The following is a 13,947-nucleotide window of genomic DNA, read 5'->3' as shown; positions in this document are numbered from 1 at the left end:
ATTATGAGCTGTGAAATCTATGTCTGATACATTTAAGGAAAAATGAAAACTATGACTGCTCAAAATAGACTATTTTCCCTGCATTTGGGATGTTTCCTTCATATAAAAAAAGGTTTAATTGATTTCAATAGCTTCTTTTTGCTCTTTTTATTAAAGAACAAACAATGCTAACTGTGTGTTTTGCTCTTCTATGGTTAAAAAAAGAAACTCAAAGAGTATTTCCTTCCAAATAATTCTTTCTAATAAAACTGGTAATGCATTCTTAATTTTGTTGGCAATTGGAGTATGAGCATGTTTCTATCTTATTGAAGGCTTAGAACAATGGCAGAGAAGTCAGAAGAGGTTTGTTATTTTCTACTCTGTTATTTGTTTAATATTTGTTTCAGTTAATTATTTGAAGTACATGAAATATGTTTCCATGAAATATTTCAGCATGAAGGAACAGATGCTTGGGAAGATAAAAAACAATGCTTTTACCTTGGGAACTTTTTCTCCCATTTTTCATGATTTGGTTTTTGGTACTTTTCCAAGGTATTCTAGGTGCTTAATGAGGTCTGGAAGGGGTGAGATGACAGGCTTATAGGAAGGGCTAAGTTTTACAAATGGCTTCCTTCAGGATTTGCCCTCAAGATTTCACTGCCCTTTGTCTTAAAAGCAAAAGTTCCCTGTAAGGTACTTATGTCCTGGAATAAGTGTGGGGTACATTGTTCCCTCCATCCCCTCCTCTCTTCCTCCCACCTGCCTTCCTCCCTTCCTTCTCTTTCCCCCCTTCTTTCTTCCTTCCTTCCTTCTTCCCTCCTTCTCTCATTTCTCCCTTTTTCCTTCCCTCTTTCTGTTCTCTTTCCTTCTCCTTCATTTATTCATTCAATCATTTTTCATCCCCCATTATTGGTTACCTTCTAGAGGCTCACTACACTTGATTATCTGTGGGAGGTGATCAGATAAAACAAAGCCCTAACTCAGCCCTTATTTAATCTTCCTAACAACCCTAGGGTTATTATTATTCTTTTCCCACTTAAAAAATTGAGGCTGAGAGACCTTGAGTCCTTGCTTGTCTAAGGTCACTGAGCTAATAAATGATGTCAGGTTCTTTCTTCTGTCTTTGCCTCCCTTGGAGTAAGACCTCTTCCTATGTGTCAGAGATGGCTCTGAACCCAGATCTGTCAGTTTCCATAATGTAAGCTCATTATGCTACGCTATTCTGCATTCACACACAGGGATGGAAAAATGTGAGGAAGAGGAAGTATTGGCTGATTTAAATAGAATCAACTAAAGCTTAGATGAATTCATGGATGATAAAACCTTTGGGAAATCTATGTAAGAATGAGTACCATTTATTGAGTGCTGTTAGGTCCAGGAAATTTTTACGTTTGTTATCTCCAATTCTTACAGCAATCCTACAAAGTCTGCCCCATTTACAAATGGAAAACTGTGGCTTAGTTTAGAAAGATTCTCTTGCTGAAAATCACAGTCTAGTAAGAGGTTGGGGATTTGAATAGATGTCTGACTGACTTAGGTTCTTTTCACGACACCACCTAATCTTTGGAGGATGAAGTCAAAAGGGCAACATGGTATCACCGAGAAGAATCAACTAGGCACTCTCATCCATGTTCTCTTACCAGGAACTCCGTGTATGCCAGGCACTGTGCCAATGCCCTGAGCTACAGTGACTGAGAACAGGCAGACACGTTCTTCCTTCATAAAAACCTACTTTCTGGTCCTTCTAATACTGAAGCCACAGCTGTTTTTAGTTCACAGCCTATGAGAGCATTTCTTATACACTTATCTATTTTGACTAAAATTGGTGCATCATAGGGCCATATTTCTGAAAATGTTAATTAGGAGGTCAGTTTTCTGTTTCCATTAAGGGCAAGTGTCTTGTGAAGAGAAGAAAGAATAAAGGTTCACTGTTTATATAACACGGCCACACTCACCATCACATTAACCATGGAAAGAAAGTCAGCTTTGTTGTGGAGTTTTGGGTTTAAGTGTTTAGAACCCTCTAGTTAAAAAGTCTCTTTGAAGTTGTCATGATTACATTTTGTTCACAAAGGTAAAACAGTAGAGGAAGTGACCTAAAGAAATAACAATAAAGACAACAGCTAACGTTCACCAAATGCCCACTGCATGCTGGGCACTCTGCCACATGCCTACACATATAATTCAATGTAATCCTCACAGAAACTCTAGAAGGAGATAACTCTATAGCCCCTATTTCACAAAGGAGACTGAGCCACAGAGAAGTTAAGTAATATGCCCAAGGTCACACAGAAGAATGGGGATTTGAACCTAGGCAGTTGGTGATCCAGTTTGATTAAATTCACTTAACAACTGCTCATCTCTTCCTTTTTTTAGCTCATGTAAACACAGTATAGCACTCATTTCACTTAATTCAACAGTAGTTTTGCTCCAAGCCCTCTAAAGTATTATAATTATTCACTGTTGTCACCAAACATTTATTTAGCACCAACCACATGCCAGACCTCATTCTAGGTGGCCAACCTACGCAGGGTTTGGCAACAGCTAAGGTAATGTTTATCTTCCAAGGTTTTTTATTTAGTTCCCCTCAATGCTCTATCTCCTCATAGTCTTTCTGCAGAAAACAAGTTCTCTGCAGAATACCAATGAGTTATTTCTTTCTATTCTTTTGTGTAAGACATAATTCAGACTATGGAAAGTGCTGATTTCATAAACCTAAGTTTAGATGAGGTAACACAAACATGTGGGATTCATTCAGGTTCAAGTTTTTACAGCTTTCTAAAATCCATGAGCCCTTGTGTGTGTCTTGCATTAAAATATTTATTTATTTATTGCAAGATGATCTGGAGGTGAGGTAAGAGTTGAGGTCACAGGAAGCAAAGATCCATGCAAATGCAGTGCAATGCACTGACTTTTATGGTTATGGGCAATCAGATAGTGGTTAAGCAAGGACCACTACAGCACCCCACCTCCGGCAGCGGGGAGCTGGGGCTGTTTTCAGGCTGCTCCTTGCTGCTTTGATGTGCTGTGTCTGCATGTCATTCCCCAGCACTGATCTCCAGCGTTTCATTGTCAGCCACGACCCTGGCACCCTGCTGCCTCTCACTTCCAACCCACGGCCAGCCCCAGGCGGACTGTTTAAAAAAAATAAGCCTGTCTTGCTTCTCTGCAGATGGAATGTTTTACGTGAGAAATAGTCCAGCTGAGTCTTTGCTCCACAGTTTGAATAAGAATGAACTGGTCTTTGGTTTAGTAGGGATGCGGGTCAGGAATGTGCGCTGCTGTCAGAAGAAGTGGCAGTTAGTGGTGGGAGTTTGAACTCTCGGTTTTAGGCTGACACAATATGGTCTGGTAGTGTTAAGTGTTGATTCTAGAGTTAGACACAAGTTCAAGTCCTTATGTTGCTACTCACTAGCCCCCTCTTTGAGTTTCAGTTTCCTCTTCCATGAACTCAAAAGTTGGTGCAAGAAGCAAAAGGCATAATGCACGCACAGTGTTTAGCATATTGCCTAATTCATGTTGAGTGCTCAGTTAATGTTATTTATGACTGTTGTTATTTTGGTCTTTATTTCATGGAGAAGAAAAAGGCATCCTACTTCTGTTTTTAAATCTTCCCCAGAAGCCTGGTCACCAATGTCCTACAAAACAGCTAAGAGCGTTTTAACCCATTTCCGGTGGAGCTATGTGATGATCCTTTGCCGTGTAAGCGTGAGGCCCTTGGACTAACGGATGACTCTCTCAGGGAAGCTTCCGCTGACCAGCTCATTGTGAGTTTCAACACCCCTCTTCTCTATCTTCTGTATCCTTACTCACTTTTGACTGCTTGGTCTATCTATTGCTGGGACAAGTGTCTTTTAAAGATTATATTGTGATGGTAGATTTTTAAATTGCTCCTCATAATTTTGTCAGTTTTTACTTTAATGCTTTGTGGTTATTTTGTTAGGATCATTGAAATTCATATTTATTTTACTATCTTGGTGTAATTTGCTTTTTATCATTATGTAAAGTCCTTCTTTAACCTTAATAGTACTTTCTGACTTAAATTTTCTTTTGCCTGAAATTAATGTGGAAGCATCAGTTTCCTATTCTGTACAATGGAATATTACTCAGCAATAAAAAGGAATGAACTCATGATAGACATGACATGGATGAATCTCAAATGCATTAAGTTGAGTGAAAGAAACCAGACACAACAATTACATGCAGTATAATTCCATTAAAAAAACTCTAGAAGAAAATGAGTCTAGTTTATAATGACAGAAAGCAGATTAGTGGTTGCTAGGGGGCAAGAGTGGGGTGGAAGAATTAGCTGGGAAGGGGCACAAGGAAACCTTTCAAGATGAGAGAAATGCTCTGTACCTTGCTTGTGGTAGTGGTTACAAGGCAATATTTGTTAAAATTCATCACACTATACAACCATGTGTCACTTAATGATGAGGATATAGTTTAAGTAATGTGTTGTTAGGTGATTTGGCCATTGTGCAAACGTCACAGAGTATACTTACACAAACCTAGGTGGTATTGCCTCCTACATACCTAGGCTATATGGTGTTAATCTTATGGGACCACCATTGTGTATGCGGTCTGTCGTTGACTGAAACATTGTTATGCGGTGCATGACTGTACTCTTAAAACGGATGCACTTGATTGTACATAAAATATGTTGAAAAAAGGTGAGTAACAAAAAACAATCTGACTCGATGATTTCTGTTTTTCATAGCAAGAGCTATTTTGCCCTCATCATGAATGATAGTACAGTACCACACAAATTTTTGGGTGATGGTTCTTTTCCCTCATGCTTTAAGTATATCCTTCTTTTTTTTTTTTTTTTCTGCTTTTTATCCCCAAGCCCTCCCCATAGTACATAGTTGTATGTTTTACTTGTGGGTCCTTCTAGTTGTGGTGTGTGGGACGCTGCCTCAGTGTGGCCTGACATGTGGCACTATGTCTGCGCCCAGGATCTGAACCAGCCAAACCCTGGGCCACCAAAGCAGAGTGCGCAAACTTAGCCACTTGGCCATGGGGCCAGCCCATAAGTATATTATTCTATTATTTACCTTTCTCTGCTGAGGAGAACTCAGTCCAATTGCTAATGGTTCTTGCTTTCCTCCTCCAGTAGCTTTGAAGATTACTTTTTGTTATGGATATTGTGCATTTTCACTAAGAAGTGCATTCTTGTGGACTTGTTTTTATTTTTCCTGCTTGAGATTTGCAGTGATCCATAAATCTGACAACTTACTTCTTTCTTCAATTCAGGAAACTTCTCAGCCGTGATCTCTTTGGATATGGGTTCTTCATCCTCTCCAATCTTCCCTCCTGGAATTCCTATTAGATATATGTTAGACTTTCTTATTCTAACTTTCTAGTTTCCTAATAGCCCTTTCATATTTCACATTTTCAATACTTATAGCTCTTTGTGCTACACTTATGCTAGAATAATTTCCTTAGGTCTATCTTCCATTTCATTAATTTGTTTTTCACCTGTTGAAGATTTTTATTTCAATGAATGTATTTTTCACTGTTAAAATTTCAATTTAATACTTTTCAAACATGCTTGCTGTTTATACTGTCCAGTTCTTGCCTTATGTCTTCTGCTTCTGCCTTTAGCTCTTTGCACATTTTAAGTGTATTTATTTCTGTCTCCTTCGTTTTCTTCCTTTATCCCAGGTCACGCTGTGCTAATTCCACTCTCTTGTGTGTCTACATCCTGTTTCCCTATGTGGTTTGTCATTTTTGATCACAAGTTCACTTTTAGCAGCGTTTGTTTTCCATGTGATTCTCGCAGGCCTGGGTCATGGTGGTGGTTTTGAGTTTCCCTCTGCGAGCTCCCTAGAGGTTTCGTAGGTCCCGGCCTATTTTTGTGTTAAACTTCTATGGTAGATTGTGTTTCCAGAGAAGAACACAGCAACAGCTCCCCTCCCACAAGCTCTTCTACCATGTGTTCTTGCCATTCTGCCATCAAGAGGTGGAGTTTATTTCCCCTTCCCCTCAGCTGAGCTGCCCCATGACCAGCTTTGACTAGTAGAATGTGGTAGAAGTGAAACCGTGTAACTTCCGTGACTGGGCCTTAAGAAAGTCCCAACTTTCACCTTCACTACTTGGAATTCTCCCTTTTAGAGGCCAATCGTCACGTTAGAAGCCTGACTACCTTGCCACCACCGTGATGTGAAGAAGCCCACACGATCTACTTATGGAGGGAGAGGCCAAGTGGAGAAGCACCACAGCAATCAAACACGTGAGTGGAGATTTCTTGGACCTTCAGCCTCACTCAGCCCAGTTGACCCATGAGCTGAATGCAGGCGAACAAATGACTCCAGCCTAAGTGGAGCAGAAGAACCATCTGGTCAAGCTCAACCTGAATCCCTGACTAACAGATCGCTAGCAAATAATTTGAATACACCACACAGATTCTGATTCCTACAGTTGACTTTTTTCCACTCATGGTGCAGGGAGATGGCAGGCTGTCTTATCACTTCCCTAGTCTAGTGGGTACAAGTTCATCTTTCATTGGGGTCCTTTTGTGTCAGATCAGTTCACTACGACTGGAAATGTATCCTCACTCATTAGGACCCAGCTCAGTTCTTAGGTCCTCTGATGCAAATTTCTCTGATCATCATGAGGAAGAATGAATAAGTATTTCCTCTCTCCTGCTACCCCTCTATTCACAACATGTAATGGTTTCCAATTTTTTTGTGAAATGAGATTTTACCTTTTAGTTTAAGATACTTTTATCTAAGGAAAATTCTGCCTTTGCTATCTCACTGGTCCTCTTCACATATGTGTGTCTCAGTCACACTGAACTACTTCCTCCTCCTGTACATACCCCACTCCACACTCAGTCAGCAGGGTTTTGCTCACATTGTCCTCTTCGTATGAATCACCCAAGCCTCTGGTGCCCATATTTAGATCTAACCAATATTTCTGGCCCTGCTAAAGTCTTCTTCTGCCATAAAGCCTTTTTTGATAGCTCAACTGTAATCTCTCTTTCCCTTGAAGACCAATATTTTTAGCCTGTAAGTGTCTTGTGACTTTTACCTTCTCAAGACTTTAAAGCATAGTGGTATAGAGCAGAAGCTAGCAAATTACAGCTTGCCAGACATCCAGCCCAATGCCTATTTTCTTTTTTTTTTGCTTGAGGAAGATTAGCTTTGAGTTAACATCCATGCCAGTTCTCCTCTATTTTGTATATGGGATGCCTCTACAGCATGGCTGATGAGTAGAGTATGTCTGTGCCTGGGATCTGAACCTACGAACCCAGGCCAGCAAAGCAGAGTGCAGAACTTTAACCACTCAGCCACGGGGCTAGCACCTCATTGCCTATTTTTGCAAATAAAGTTTTATTGGAACACAGTCATATTCCTTCATTGATATATTTCCTGTGGTTCCTTTTGCACTATAATGGCAGAGTTGATTAGTTGCGACAGAGGCCATATGGCTCACAAAGCCTAAAATATTTACTATCTGGCCCTTTACAGAAAAATTTTGTGAATCTCTGGTTTAGAGCATGGGAGTTGGACTTTGTATCTCTCCTTAACATTTACCAGCTGTTTGATCCACTGGCTTGTTGTGAAGGTCAAATGAAAGGATAGGAATGGACTATTTTGGAAGCTTTAAAGCATGAATATAGACTATTTCTATTGCTGTTACTTTTGCCCTAATTTATAATACGTAATGATTTATCTCTAACTGAATAAACAGTTCTCATAAAGAAATGGAAAGAAATTAGAAGCAGCATGCTGTTATGTTAGATATTATTACATTCTTTTTGTAAAGGTGTATAGATATGTGTGCCCATGTGAGGCGCTGTAGACATGAGCTTCACTAGGCAAAGACTGAGAGTAAGCTTAGAAAAATAGAGAAAAATTTCCCTTTGTGAGCATGTGGAACATTATGGCTGCAAACAGACAAGGGTTGGTGTGGACCAGCACATCTTTGGTTGTTTGCGCAAAATGTCTGTCTTAAGATGACACTTAGAAAGTGAGGAAGTTGACATTGCCATTTCTAGTCATGAAACGATCTCTCAGCTTTTGTGTTTTTGCAGAGCCAGATTTGGGAAAACAGAATGTCAAAGATGCTTTATGAGTATGGATAAAATAAGTGAAAAGCCGCTGTTAAAAAAAACAACAAAAAACCAGGCTGACTACACACTGACAGCTCAGAGTTGCTGGTAAAGGGAGCCCTTTTTCTAACCAAATCTCCCAGCCACTGGTATTTTAAAAGAAGAAATGTATGCTCCATCAGGAAATTTTGTTTCCTTTTCCCTTCTGGGACGTTATTAAATTTTCTTCTAGGAAGGAGAAATTGTAAGCTACAAATTGTTGTCTCCACTGTGTGTGCTGTGAAGACAGAGGGTGCTGGGCATGTTTAAGGAGCCCGCATTCTGCAGAGCCTCATGGCCTCTTTAATTAGAGAGAGGCTGTCAGGGAAGATGGACAATGTTCCCTTTGTTAGAGCAACACAGCGTCTTTCAAAATCATATTTGTTTTTAAACTCAGTGTATTTGCACACAACCATGATGAGAAACACAGTTTAGAGGATGCATAAGAATTTGAATAGGAGACATTTGCTTTAAAAAACATAACAAATAGTGACACCAGCTTTGAAAACCAGGAGTCGCAAGGAGAGTGCTGTAAAAAGTTCACTCCAACTTTGAAATTTGCTGGTAAACGAATTGTATCGGCTTGAGGGGAACCATAACACACGTGGATACTTTGGATATGAAACTGGAGTCGAAGCTGTTCTCTTCTGACAGGAGAAGTAAATTTTATGACAATGGATTCTGAGTTGCTTTTTTTTTCTTTCTTAGGCATCTTTAATTCTAAGTGCATTCACGCAACAGTAAAATGATATGGATTGTGAAAACTTTTCAACTTCTTCAAATTTCATTGACTCGGGCAAGAATATTAAGAGGGCGTGTTGTTTCCAAGTATCTTAGGAAAACCACATCATCCAAGAAATTCTATTTTCTAGGACAAATGGTCTGGTGTGGCCATTCAATAGTAGATTGATAGCTTAATGGAATACTTCCTTTAAGACAAGTTACCTAGGGGTCAGAACCAGCTGTTGAATTCTGCCCAGGTCTCCGTGCAAAGTCTTTTCTTGTGTTTATTTTTCCCAATGTGGTTTTATTATATGCAATGCTTGATTATCCAATAGGCAAACTGTACATATCTAAAAGCACTGGCAAAATAGGGGCACCAAAAAAGAAACAATTTGAGGTGAGCAAGAAGTTGATAATGTATGTGTGTATATATGTGTGTGTGTGTGTTTGTGTGTGTGTATGCATATGTATGTATGTATTTATATTTCTTCTTCTTATATATGTTATATATAATATACGTACGTATATACATATTTAAAACATCAAGGTAATTTCCATAAGAAAAACAAGCATGTGCTTTGTTGGACTTCCTTATAGTTAGTTTGCATGTTAGTAGGGTTTCTATGATGAATTAGATATTAAGGGAGGGGACACCTTAACATTTTTCAGTCAGGGCTTGATTACACATCTTGCATCATACTAGGCCTTTCCAAGGAATCAAAGAAAGAGCAGACGCAGCCCCTTCCCACAAGGACCTGTGACTTACTCGCACACAAGCCACGTACCCAGGAAACAATGAGAGACCTAACCAGGACATCATGTAATTATAATTGTGTTTGTTTGATGTTTCATTTGGTTGGATTATGTTGTTAAAGCTCATGTTGACAGAGTCCTTTATTAAATTGTTAAATACTCATTTGTTCAAAATACGGGTAATTTGCGGTTACTGATTAAATATCGTGAGAGATAACCCGCCACACCACAGGCAGATGATCAGAGAGCATCGCTCCACAGTTGATTTGCCCAGCTGTAACCCAATAGACTAAGGACTATGGGAATAATTTACATGGGAACTCAACTAGCTGGAAACTTCAGATAATTGAATTTTTCCCCTTGCACTTTGATGAAAAAGAAGCAATGCTAAGATAGTAACCAATGAAAGGAATTTTTTGAGTTCCTGAGCATGGTTTTGGATCAGTATTTATTAAGCCCAACTTCCCAGCCTATGTCCATCTATAGTTCTGCTTAGTGAAAACTATTTTTGCTAAGAATGACCCTGGGAAATATCAGCCTTTAAAGAAATATTCGTTATTTTGCAATACTGCTCTTATAAAGCAGACAAGCACATTCAGAAACATTTTTTAACCACAAGAACTGAAGCAAAAGAGTTTTCTATATGACTCTTAGATCATTTTATTGAAAGCACAGTTTATTTATTTGGCCCTATTCCACCATTGCCGTAATTAAATTTTGATGTGTCTGGAGATCTGCTCTGTGGTCTGACATCCTTCTCAGGGTCTCTAAGGATGGCAAAATCTCTAAACAGGCCTATCAAAGAGATCCATCAACAAAACTCACCATACATAGAAGAATGTCCTAACTGCCAAGTGAATCAGGGTTAGAGCGAAGGCCACTGGAGTTTGGAGGAGGAATTGATGCTGCCAGAGCTGTAAGGCCGGGAGCTGTGCCTGTCTTCTTCAGGGCTCCATGAATTTTTTGAACAAATATGTCCTGTTAGGATGGTCAACATATAGATTGTAGCCTTTGAATTAGGCATTTAAAGATAAATTAAATTTTGACTGCTGAAGAGGAAAGGGAAGACCACCCAAGTGGAGGAATACCATGTGAAAAAAATGCAGAGGTGGAAGGAAAAGTGGGGGTGAGGAGTGGGATAAAAACCGCGTAGAGTTAAAGTCATTTAGTAGATTGTCCATAAGTCTTATCTCATGCTCAGGCTGGGTGATGGTTTTAGAGAGATATCGTTTTGTATTTGTGTTTTTATTCTTCCACATTCTGTTCTTAACTGCCACCTTCTCCCACCTAACACATGCACATTTTGGATTAGGAGAAGGAGCATTGCTTATTTCTAGGGTCAGCGTGGGTTTTAGCCTTAAAACATCCTGAACGTGAATGATAACTGAGCATGTCCACCCTGAGGTGCAGAGCTGAAAGAAGGCTTTGCAGGACTCCAGAAGTATTTAACTTGACAGCATGTCTTTGCTTTCATTCAAGATAAACTCTTGGTTAAATCTCATTATTTTGCTATTCCTAATCCATGAAGGAGTCACTTGTGTGCTGACTGTTAGCATGGCTGGGCTGGTGCACGAGGCGTCAGGGTCGCTACCCTGCAGAAATGCCATCCCAAATGCATCATTTTGCTAAGTGTCCCTGCTCAACGCCAACACTGATTTGCCTCATGAATACGCATGCTTCCTAAAAATTACCCTTCGGCTGACCCCACAGCACGCCGCACATTACATGTTTAGTGATGTCACTCCCATCTCCCGGTTGCAGACAAGAGACGCCTGAGAAGAGGAGGAAGTTTACCATTGAGGGGAAGTGGAAAGTGTTTATTTTATGTCTCTCACCACAGGCTCCATGCCAGACACACATTTCAGGCCCCAGTGCACTGAACAAGCAGACACACGTGGATGCTGGAGCGGGAGTGTGGAGAGTCTAAGAGGAATGCGGGACCAGAAAGAGACTGGGAGGTCAGAGTTCTGTGTGAGGGAAGAGCTTTAATTTGTTGCAAGGAGAATGTCGGGTTTCTCATAAAGGAGGATTTGGGAAAGATTAGAAGTACTGGAGCTGAGGGTTCCCAAAGAATGTTGTAAAATTTCCTTTTCAAATACGATGGGTCCTCTCCTTTCCGAGATGGATTAAGTTAGCACTGTCTTGCTTGAAAACAGGGTTAATTCAGATGCCCACCTCAGACGTCATTAACATTTGTGCAGCAGCCAGGTCTGTGTGACAGCTTCATATCATTCAAAAATAGATGGAGCAATTGTGCAAACAAAGGGCCCCCTACACTTATGTTCTCTAATTCCTTCTAGGGTTTGGCATGTGAATATTTGGGTTGCTTGAAAATAAGAAGGAAAAAAAAAGAAGTGTAATTTAGAAGGAAAAAAAAACCTGTTTGTTATATGAGCACCTTGAATGTTTAACAGAGCATTGGTTACTCATCAGTAATTCATCACCATTCTCTACATAGCTAAAACTTTAGTAATATTTTATGTAATCACTGGCCAAGAGAAAGATCAGAAGTGTGCGTGCATGCACGCGTGCATACGTGTGTGTGTATATGTGTAGCAGAAGAAAACAGAAAGAAAATTAAATAAAAAACATTTTTGAAGTCAATGGGTAAATATTTAATTTAAAGCATAGAGCATCTTGATGGAATATGGTCTGCGGCTGGAGGAGAAATAAATATTTTGAACCTGTGTATATTTTACAATTATTTATTATCGATATTATTTTTACAAACTCCGCTTTCCAAAAAATTGTTTGAGGCAGTTCACATTCATTCAACAAACACTACCGAATGCCTCATATGCTTTTCCAGTTACCTAAATTTGTTGAAAATAGGTACAGAGTACCACATCAGTCAGAATTCCTAACGGCACGTCCAGAGAATGGAATTCTTTGTAGGAGACAATTCTCATTTGGCCTCTTAACTTTCTGTATATCTTGCAAATGGAGGTAGAGAATGCCTTGTTCTGGATTATCTTTTCAAGGATGTTTGTAGAGCTACCAGTCTTGGAAGAAAGAAAGAGTTTCCCTCAGGAGCAAAAGGCCAGCATGCTTATTGCTCATTATAACAGTTTAAGCTCAGAGTTCGTCTACTAAACACAACCCGCAGTGGGTGCAGGGATGTGGTTTTCTTCAAGTTATGTGGTGGGAACTGGGGCTTGAGGAATGGGTGCAAATGCTGATATTCTGCCTGTGGGTGATAAATAGTCCCATGACTGTAAATAATAAATAGTCCTGTATCTCTGGCCCCAGCGTCTTAAGGCTTAGCCAACAGCCATAAAAATGTGCAGATAATTTCTTAGTTTGCATGTAGGGTAAAATTTCAGGCCCTTCACAAATTTTATCAGTTGTTTTGAGTGTCTGCATTTTATTCAGACAAATATTTGAGCCAAAATATTACTTTCTCAAGGTAAAATATCTGCCTTGGTCTTTAATTTTCTTGTTAAATTTAAGCTGAGCTTTCCCAGGGGAAAAAGGGTATAGGAAGGAAGAGGTAACATGGGGTGATGGGAAGACCAGAAATAGTGAAAAAAGAAAAACAGGTCAAAGAAAAGAGCAGGACATATATACTAAACAATTTTGTATGTTTAGACAAATGTAGTCTTATTTGTTTTTTGATTTTGGGTTCATCCAATGGCTGTGCTAACAGACATAATTTTGTTGAAAACACAGAGAGGCTGGTTTATCGGGAGAGAGGAGGTTTACTATTTTTCACCTATTTTTAAATGGCAAATTTTTATTGCAATTCAAAAATGCAGAAAGCTGTGAGTAACTCCTTTAAAATGTAAGCTGATGAAAGGTGAAGGGAATGACATTTCATTTTTCTAGTGTTCAAATCATGCAGTGCTTGTCCTAAATACTGCTGAATTCACCACTCGGAGGGAAGACTAATCTCATTTGGAATATGCTGTTACTTAGTATGTGACTTCTTACTTTTTCTTAATTACAAAGGTGTCAGTAAAAACTACAAACTCAGTTATTTAAATATTTGATACCTTTGAAAATCCAGATCTCTTCATGTACTAGACAAAACAGATTTATTTATAAGAGCCTATTCCTCTCATTTTAATGAAAATAAAGATAAAGTCGAATGATTTGACAAAAAAATCAAAAAATCATTAGTCAGTGAGTCATTTTTAATGAGAATAAATATCAGCTAAACAAAGCACTAAGACAGATTAAAAAATATTCTGCACAGTGATGTTTTTTTTTAAATCCTGATGGAAATAAGGCAGCTTCCACTTAGAAGAAAAGCATCAGTGATTTCTCAATCAACTGAGAACACCCACAGGGGTAATTACAGGCCACTCTTGTCACTAAATATGGACTCCACCATCCGTCTCAATCAAGTAATCACTCAGCTGATTGAAAAATGAAAAGGACTAAGGTGATCTGAC

At 39.2% G+C, this 13,947-nt stretch overlaps 1 long non-coding RNA gene across 8 annotated transcripts in view; it reads left to right on the top strand.

Moving 5' to 3' along the window:
• Positions 1 to 12,244, top strand: part of LOC102150692 (uncharacterized) — a 147,670-nt gene extending 135,426 nt beyond the window's left edge. For 5 of the 8 annotated variants that reach the window (XR_011438881.1, XR_011438884.1, XR_011438883.1 and 2 more), the window contains 2 exons: positions 3,561 to 3,746; positions 6,097 to 12,244. This is a non-coding gene — a long non-coding RNA (uncharacterized lncRNA). Of the gene's footprint in view, positions 1 to 3,557; positions 3,747 to 6,096 lie in introns of all 8 variants that reach the window. The other 3 variants (XR_001380853.3, XR_002808274.2, XR_011438886.1) reach the window with 1 other exon arrangement.
• The last annotated feature ends 1,703 nt before the right edge of the window (positions 12,245 to 13,947 follow it).

The sequence above is a fragment of the Equus caballus genome, chromosome 5 (genome assembly GCF_041296265.1).
Source record: "Equus caballus isolate H_3958 breed thoroughbred chromosome 5, TB-T2T, whole genome shotgun sequence".
Lineage (NCBI taxonomy): Eukaryota > Metazoa > Chordata > Mammalia > Perissodactyla > Equidae > Equus > Equus caballus.
Note: the sequence above shows the minus strand (reverse complement) of the source record. Positions and strands in the feature narration are given on the sequence as shown.